Source organism: Cupressus sempervirens, chromosome 6 (assembly GCF_028749045.1).
Source record: "Cupressus sempervirens isolate cs-2001-9-10 chromosome 6, ASM2874904v1, whole genome shotgun sequence".
NCBI classification, from domain to species: domain Eukaryota; kingdom Viridiplantae; phylum Streptophyta; class Pinopsida; order Cupressales; family Cupressaceae; genus Cupressus; species Cupressus sempervirens.
This window is the reverse complement of record NC_143123.1, coordinates 104,490,701-104,501,189: the sequence shown is the minus strand read 5'-3', so window position 1 is coordinate 104,501,189 and position 10,489 is coordinate 104,490,701.

Sequence of the window (10,489 nt, the reverse complement as noted above, 5' to 3'; positions counted from 1 at the left end):
TTAAATAATTTTGTTTAATTATTTCAAAATTCTTTTCGAAACTAGTCAACTCAAGTCAACCGTCGTTAAATCTGGTCAACTGTTGGTCAAACTTGATCTTTGCATTTATGAATATGAGCAAATGTAAGTATGAATTCCAGCAACAATTCGATGCAAATTCTCATTCAACCTTTCAAACTGAAGAGATGAGGGTCTCTTAAATAGACTTTCCTAAAATTCATCAACGGTTCAGATCGATTTCAATCAGTGGTCAGGATTAAAGGTGAAGTTTAGTCATAAACGGAAATTTCCAAATTAAAGGGAGTTAACAGATTTAATTTGAGTAAAATAAAGAGTTAACTAATTCAATTTGAGTAGAGAAAGGAGTTAACTGATTTAACTCATTTTTGATCAATAGTGAACTGGAAATTTCCCTTTTTGAACTGAAGAGAGATTTTATTGAGATATTTAATTTAATAAAATGAGATATGCTCTCATAGTTACTTTTTCTATTTAATTAAATAGTCTTTAATTAATTAGAGACACATTTCTTATTTAATTAAATAACTTCATTTAATTAATTAGGAATGGCTTCTCATTTAATTAAATAACTTTGTTTAATTAAGTAGAAGTAAGTACTCCATTTAATTAAATAATTTTGTTTAATTATTTCAGAAAAAAAATCGAAACTAGTCAACTCAAGTGAACCGTGGTTAAATCTGGACAACTTTTGGTCGAACTTGATCTTTGCGTATGTGAATATGAGCAAATGTGAGTATGAATTCCAGCAATAATTCGATGCAAATTCTCATTCAACCTTTCAAAATGAAGAGATGACAGTCTCTTAAATAGACTTTCCTGGAATTCATCAATGGTTGAGATCGATTTCAATCAGCGGTCAAGATTAAAGGTGAAGTTCAGTCATAAAAGGAGATTTCCAAATTAAACGGAGTTAACATATTTAATTTGAGTAAAATAAGGAGTTAACTGATTCAATTTGAGTAGAGAAAGAAGTTAACTGATTTAATTCATTTTTGATCAATAGTAACCTAAAAATTTCTCTTTTTGAACTGAAGAGAGATTTTGTTGAGATATTTAATTTAATAAAATGAGATATGCTCTTATAATTAATTTTTCTATTTAATTAAATAATCTTTAATTAATTAGAGACACTTTTCTTATTTAATTAAATAATTTCATTTAATTAATTAGGAATGGCTTCTGATTTAATTAAATAATTTCGTTTAATTATTTCAAAATTCTTTTCGAAACTAGTCAACTAAAGTCAACCGTGGTTAAATCTAGTCAACATTTGGTCAACCTTGATCTTTGCGTATGTGAATATGATTGAATGTGAGTATGAATTCCATCAACAATTCGATGCAAATTCTCATTCAACTTTTCAAAATGAAGAGATGAGGGTCTCTTAAATGGACTTTCGTCGAATTCATCAACGGTTGAGATCGATTTCAATCAGCGGTCATGATTAAAGGTGAAGTTCAGTCATAAAGGGAGATTTCCAAATTAAAGGGAGTTAACAAATTTAATTTGAGTAAAATAAAGAGTTAACTAATTCAATTTGAGTAGAAAAAGGAGTTAACTGATTTAACTCATTTTTGATCAATAGTGAACCGGAAATTTCCATTTTTCAACTGAAGATAGATTTTGTTGAGATATGCTCTCATAATTACTTTTTCTATTTAATTAAATAATCTTTAATTAATTAGAGACACTTTTCTTATTTAATTAAATAACTTCATTTAATTAGTTAGGAATGGCTTCTCATTTAATTAAATAACTTTTTTTTAATTAATTAGAAGTACTCCATTTAATTAAATAATTTTGTTTAATTATTTCCAAATTCTTTTCAAAACTATTCAACTCAAGTCAACAGTGGTTAAATCTTGTCAACTTTTGGTCAAACTTCATGTTTGCGTATGTGAATATGAGCGAATGTGAGTATGAATTCCAACAAAAATTCGATGCAAATTCTCATTCAACTTTTCAAAATGAAGAGATGAGGGTCTCTTAAATAGAGTTTCCTAGAATTCATCAACAGTTGAGATCGATTTCAATCAGCGGTCAGGATTAAACGTGAAGTTCAGTCATAAAGGGAGATTTTCAAATTAAAGGGAGTTAACAGATTTAATTTGAGTAAAATAAGGAGTTAACTGATTCAATTTGAGTAGAAAAAGGAGTTAACTGATTTAACTCATTTTTTATCAATATTGAACTGGAAATTTCCCTTTTTGAACAGAAGAGAGATTTTGTTGAGATATTTAATATAATAAAATGAGATATGCTCTCATAATTACTTTTTCTATTTAATTAAGTAATCTTTAATTAATTAGAGACACTTTTCTTATTTAATTAAATAACTTCATTTAATTAGTTAGGAATGGCTTCTCATTTAATTAAATAACTTTGTTTAATTAATTAGAAGTAAGTACTCCATTTAATTAAATAATTTCGTTTAATCATTTCAAAATTCTTTTCAAATCTAGTCAACTCAAGTTAACCGTGGTTAAATCTGGTCAACTTTTCATCAAACTTGATCTTTGCTTATGTGAATATGAGCAAATGTGAGTATGAATTCCAGCAACAATTCGATGCAAATTCTCATTCAACCTTTCAAAATGAAGAGATGAGGGTCTCTTAAATAGACTTTCCTGGAATTCATCAACGGTTGAGATCAATTTCAATCAATAGTCAGGATTAAAGGTGAAGTTCAGTCATAAAGGGAGATTTCCAAATTAAAGGGAGTTAACAGATTTAATTTGAGTAAAATAAAGAGTTAACTGATTCAATTTGAGTAGAAAAAAGAGTTAACTGATTTAACTCATTTTTGATCAATAGTGAACTGGTAATTTCCCTTTTTGAACTGAAGAGAGATTTTGTTGAGATATTTAATTTAATAAAATGATATATGCTCTCATTATTACTTTTTCTATTTAATTAAATAATCTTTAATTAATTAGAGACACTGTTCTTATTTAATTAAATAACTTCATTTAATTAATTAGGAATGGCTTCTCATTTAATTAAATAACTTTGTTTAATTAATTAGAAGTAAGTACTCCATTTAATTAAATAATTTTGTTTAATTATTTCAAAATTCTTTTTGAAACTAGTCAACTCAAGTCAACCGTGGTTAAATCTGGTCAACTTTTTGTCAAATTTGATGTTTGCGTATGTGAATATGAGCAAATGTGAGTATTTATTCCAGCAACAATTCGATGCAACTTCTCATTCAACCTTTCAAAATGAAGAGATGAGGGTCTCTTAAATAGACTTTCCTAGAATTCATCAAGGTTGAGATCGATTTCAATCAACGATCATGATTAAAGGTGAAGTTTAGTCATAAAGGGAGATTTCCAAATTAAAGGGAGTTAACAGATTTAATTTGAGTAAAATAAGGAGTTAACTAATTCAATTTGAGTAGAAAAAGGAGTTAACTGATTTAACTCATTTTTTATCAATAGTAAACTGGAAATTTCCCATTTTGAACTGAAGAGAGATTTTGTTGAGATATTTAATTTAATAAAATGAGATATGCTCTCATAATTACTTTTTCTATTTGATTAAATAATCTTTAATTAATTAGAGACACTTTTCTTATTTAATTATGTCATGCCCTAAATTTACCCTAAATGTACACTAAGCACAATTTTATTATTATTATTATTATTATTATTATTATTATTATTCTTAATTAATTAATTTCATAAGCCTAAATAACCTCCAAAAGACATATGTGTGTTACAACTATATCATCATTGAGTTGGACATCCCTCTGACATCTACTGACCCAGGGTTTGGAAAGAGAATACTCATACCTACTACTTCAATCTGTACTCCACATTTCAATGTCATCTTTACTAATTTTTCATATGAGTTAACATATCTTCAATGCACGTAACCCTTGATTAACCATCCATTAGAACTATCATCAACTTTGATGCCAACTATGCTACTCTAGGCAATCGATTCAAATAACAATATATACATAATTAACACTTTTCTAGAGTATTTAAAATGTTCCCAAAATCAATGGGTGTATATTTTTATTTTTTTCATATCCCAACTTACATCTTTCATTGACATAGTTATGAAGATTGAATTATCTATTTATTATTCATATTATATCTCTAATGCAAGCGACATCACATTTTAATATTAGGGTCAATACCTACTACAATTGAAATTGTAGTGAAAAGAATGATCAATTCATTTATATAAACATATATCATAAAAGAATGATTTTAAAAGATAATCTATCCTTACTAATACTAAGGTAACAAAATGAATGCATATGAACATATTAACTATCCATCTATCTAAAATACCCTATTAGTCATAGTCCATTAACTTGACCCCACTCACATTTCTTTTAAGAAGATGAAATACTTTTTCTCTAGCAAAGTTCCAAATCACCCTACTACCCACATGCTACTACGCCATAATCTTCTTCACTTACCCATAAACCAAGTGAATTCCTTGGTTTTCTCTCCATGGTGGACTCACTTACCAAATTTTTGGCCAAGACAAGCATAGGCACCTTTTCCATGAGTCAAATCCTATTAATTTTGAGCTAGAAGATATGCATTTCGAATTCCCATGTTAAATCGACTTGCTACTTGGTCCCATATTGTTGGCAGTGTGGATTTTATCCTAGTCTTAATTAGGTGGGTGAAGAAAGACATATAAAATGCCATAACTTCTTCCAGGGCAAATCAAGGCGTCAAGGACAAAATGGAAGCCATTCCCTCTTGTCAGAATTATGTCATAAACTTGCACGGTATTCCAATATAATATTTCAAGGCACAAAGTGCCTAGGGAATAGGTGGATGAAATAAGTCTTGGTCATGTTAGAGAAATTAAATACCTTGGTCTCCATAGCATATTAAATTGTTTTCTCATTCACCAACCCATGCTAGCCTAGCGTAGATAATATAGTAGGTTGTTTGTCACGCTATGTCTTGTTTAAAATATTACTTGGTGCTAGTTTAGGTTTGTTTAACATGAGCATTGTATATTTTTTTTAAAAAAAGTTTCTTTTGATTTGATAGGGTGTTGACTCGAGTTATGTGTCTCATATGAGGTCCCTTCTAATGCAATTAATATGATGGTTAGTTTATTATGTTAAAATATGCTTTATAGGTTATAGGGTCCTAGGAGTCTAAGGAATACTCTTGAATATTTTAATGTCTATATTAAGAGAAGAGATTTATTTTACTTTCTCATACATTTTCCAGAGGATAAAATGTGCACTTATAGCAAGCTTATGTCTTAAGTCTTGTATATTTTATATCATCACTTGATTTTCTTCTTTTGTAATCTAGGATATTCAAGGTAAGTTATTGCAAGGATAATTAGGAGATAATTATAAACTAAGCATAGTTTTAAAATTGTGATTCATTTAGCATTCAAAACATTAACTTAATCCAATAACTTAGCATTTCATGACAAGACTTTATATGAAGTTATCTGGATTATCCCTATCTATGAATTATGAAATTTAGAAACCATTTTCTCAACATTATCTTCTTATGCAGATCTAGATTTGAATGTACATTCACAATTGGTAAATAATGGAACTAAAATGATAATAGCAATCCACCAAGATAATCTTTGCTATGAATATTATCTCTTCTATGATATCAAATTTCTTTTGCATTCCACTCAAGAGCATCAAGTAATTTGGATCTCTGATTGGTGTTACCATCCAATAAAACAACAATATTATTACAATGAATTATCTTCAGTGATACCCTCATGATACACAAAAAGGTGGTGAAGTCAACATATCATAATATACACAATGGAAAATACTTTTACTACACATGAGCACTCACAAGCTTTCCATTGACAATCAATCCAAGACAGTAGTTTTCTCTTACAATACATTTTGGCTCACATATCAAAATGGAGTTTTTCTCTCTATCTCATCTCAATGCAATATTGTCTTCTCCTCCTATGCACATGGAAGATAACAAGGACTCCAAGTTTCCAAGATTTTTCTCTAAGAACTTGCAAATGCATCACAACAAAACAACAAGGACCATGGGTGCTTTCCACCCAACCATAGGCCTCAAAGAGACCACCCCCGTGCTAGGGGAACAAGGCTCAAACAAAATCCACATACACACTTGAAAGAAACATATACACCACATAACAAAACTGCAACAAATCCCATCCCAAGGATATTTCACAAAGGCTCACCATTGGAACCTTGAACATAGGGTGAAGGTGGAAACACAAGGAGGTTTACCATTTCATATCATATTTTCCATAAAACTCATGCCCTTTCGGGGCTAAATCAACAAAATGCAAGGCCCTTTCGGGGATTCATAAACATCTTCCACCACACACACTACCAACACAACATCCTCCACCACACACAACCAACAACTTTAGCTTCCTACAAACCCATAATTCAGTTACTTTCTTCCTCATCATTTCTTTTTTTTTTTCTTTTCTGATCCTCCCCCAAGGCAAAATATGAATATGACAATGGCATACAATGGAGCCCATACTCCAAGGTCCTCAACTATGCAATCCAACTGCTGCCTATTCACCCTGGACTTCTCTTCCCTTCCCACAAGGGTGAGTGTAAGTCCCACGCCCATAAGAACACTCAAGCACAACAAGAAAACAAAACCAAGTGGCAATAAAATAATAGATTTTCAAGAGCACATCACATTGTCACAACACAATATCAACACCCATAATGCAACAAGGAAATAGAGGAAATCCAAACCTCATACTCACAATACTCCACACAATACAACAAGATGCACAATGGTGTCACACTAATCTACATGGAATGAACACCATTCAAACACTCACATGAATGCTACTCCACAATGCAATGCAATGCATACTCCATTGATAAACTCCACACTTGCAGATTGGCTTAACCATGCTAAAAGAAAGAAAAAGGAAAGGAAGCAAGCTTGAGATACCAACCTTGGTCAAAGCTAGGGTAAGGATAGTTGTAGTGGAGCTCCCCTCCTCTCCCTCCAAAACCTAACTGTCTCTAAAATTAGAGAGTGGCCAAGTGGTTCCTCATTTAGTCATACCTCTATATATATATCCTTCTCATTTTTGGATTCCATAAAGAATGTCATTTTCATGGGGTCTCCTAGGTCCACTAGACACCCTAGAGGTCATTAATAGCTCCCTAGCCTATAGTACTAACATGGGTGTGTTAATTTTAATCCCAACTTACCTTAAAGTTACTTTATGACCCTCCCAAAGCTAGGTGATTCAAATTTCAAATTCCCCAAGGTGATGACCTTGTCCTTTTACTGACTAAGGCAATAATCAAATTCCTCAATTGAGACATTTATCACAGAATAAGGTGGCCACATGATCCATTGAAGAATAACATGTCATATCATATAACAAGCACAAGTGTCAAGTGACACACACAAAATATCACATTATATTAAAAAAAATGACTTGTTTTACAATAATACATGAACTAGGCTACTACGCACACATACAATTCACATATACGAAATAAAACACATTACAATTAGGTTTGGATCTTTTCCACTGATTCAACCTTGGTTGTATCATGTTTGTAGTAGTTTGAGCCTTAATTCCCCTTTAACCCATGGTCAAATTCCTGCACACTAAACTTGAGCGTCAGTAGTCCAAGAAAATCATATAAGCATATGTAAAATAAATCATTATCTCATTCAACATTAGACTTGCATATATTTCATCATCTCAAATTAACTTTCCCTTTCTTAATCATTTCAAATATAACCTTCAAAATATTAAAATATCAAAACTTACATATCACATTCGACATTTGAGTTCCATACTTCATTCCTTATAATTACATTACTTCTTCTAACAATTTCCATGTAAAATGTTCAAAATACTATAAAACTAAACTTTACTTATCAACATAACATGGTCAATTTAATATTCTAAATAACTTCATATTCTACGGCAAGATCCTAAATCCATAACTATTTAATCCCTAGGTATGTGGGTTAGGTCTCAATGCATAACAAAATTTATCTTTTAACTCTAATTTCCACTTCAACATTACCTTCTTATATTACAAGCATTTCTACCATTCAATTTCTATTAAAGTAATGTCAATAGCTTACAACATGAAATAGAATCATTAAATGCATCAATTAGGTCATAATATGCAGAGGTGATTGTGGATCATCAAAATGTAGATATTAAAATGACATAACCCTACAGTCTTAAAAGTGTATAAAACATAGGATTAAAATCACTGTAATACAATTATCTCATTGGTACTATGACGAATTGGGTGAGGCCTCACATCCTCCCCCCCTAGGCATGAACCTCCTCCTGGAGTTCATCAACTAGGTAACAGTGTTGTGTTATTGCCTATGTTGTAATTATCAGAGCTGACCCTACTTGAGTATTCTACTATTGGTGCCAAGTAATCCAATCCTTTCTTTACTAAGGTCTAACTACTAAATTTCTTACGTCCTTGCTTAGGGTCCCCAACATAACATGCATCTATGGTCTTAACTAGTTTAATATACATAACATACCTATGGTAAAAGAGGTTGGACCTTATTCCATAATTATGACATACAAAGGGGTTAGTGTCTTAGAAATCTTGTGTAGAAACTTTTCAATGGATAACTAGAAAGTTTATAGGTACATTAATTCCCTAAATGGTTTGTCAAGGATTCTCCTTGGTATGGCCATTTCAATACAATCCAAGAAAATGCCTCAAAAGAAACTCACAAATAAAAGGAATATTTTACAAGAAAATAATATGTATGTGGCCACATTAGTAAATTTTCAAATAACACAAGACATGTCCCTGAGGCACAATGGGACCAACCTCAAGAAATCTAATGAAATGTGAAGTGTCAAATTATTGGTAGAAATAAAGATGATATAAATGTAAAGTTTGAACAAATGACCAACAAGAATTCACATCCAATATGAAGCTCACAGAAATAACATAGCCATACCAAGGTTCCCTAGTGGAGAAGAGGATACATTGTTGTTTTATGGAACTAATGGCTTAGTAAGAAGTCTCATATCCCCCTATGTCTCAAAGTGCTTCATCCATAACTTGTGGTTTAATTGGGTGTACTAATACATCTTACACCAAGTTGTCATTTATTGCATATGTTGAAACATAATGGGCTAGGCACCTAGTGTTGTAACTAAACTCTACTAATAGTTGATCTCAAAAGGAAACATATGCTTCCACAACCTTACTATAGAAATATCCTTTATCAATGATTCAATTTAACATCCTATCCTTGAGGGTAAGCATGATACCTATAAAGTAACATGTAAATTCTTTTTGAAACCTAGATTCCCAATTTGAATTGTGTCCAAATGGATGTGCCTAAATAAGTAATTTTCCAGCTTATCCAACATGTACATTGCCCTAATTTATATGCTATATTTTTATGACACCTAGACCCTTCAACACTATTATTAATTATAATCAATTATAATTGTCAAATATGTACAATTAATCATAAATAGTTAATGTTGTTAGTTATAGGAATAATATTAAATTGGATCATAATATAATGGATAGTATACCTTGTATTTTTATATTTGTAATACCTCAAATTGGTCTCAAAAACTAACTTACTCCTAATCTTTCTAATGATCAACAAAATCCTAATTTATTAGGCATTTCTAGTCCTAATTGACTCTATTTGATTTAAATATCAATTGTAAAAAATCATTAATCTACAAAAATCACTATAAGAATTAATAAAGAAATAAATATAAATAAAATAATAAGCTCATGAATATTGACATCTTGGCTATTAAACCCACTAAATCAATTAATTTAATTAAATTTTCCTAATATTTTGATTATATTAATTTTGATATTTTCTAAAATTACACGCAAAATGAATTTATTACTTATTTGAATTAAATATCTACATATATATATTATTTGAATTTAAATATTCAAAATATGAGACATAATTTTAATAAAATCTCCAAAATCTTCTTTTGATTTGTTTTTATACAAAAAAATGGAAACATTGAGTGATTTTAAAAAGAACAAGGAAACAAATCAATTAACTCTCTCTTAAATGGAAACTTCCATTTCAAAGTGAACATTCATTCAATCTCCACCATTCATCTAATTGATATACACCATTGATTTATTTTGGATTTCTCTATAAATTGGGAACTTATGTCTCTCATTTGAGAGGATGAAATTTGTGAATGAATAAACTCTATTAGTTTGAGTACTCCATTTTTGTGCTTTTTAAAACAGTTTATTACATTCTCATTCAATACTTTCATTTTACATGTTCTAGCTTCAATGTTTTCTTACAAACTCTTAGATTAAATTTGTATTTCATCTAGTTTATATTCATTTACTTGAATAGAAAATCTTAGATAAATCTTGCATTTATTTTATTTACAATTCCTTCATTCTAGTTCAATCTATGGTCACTAAGCTCTCTTACATGCACTGACAAATGTGAAAGGCATATAGGAACATTTTTGACAC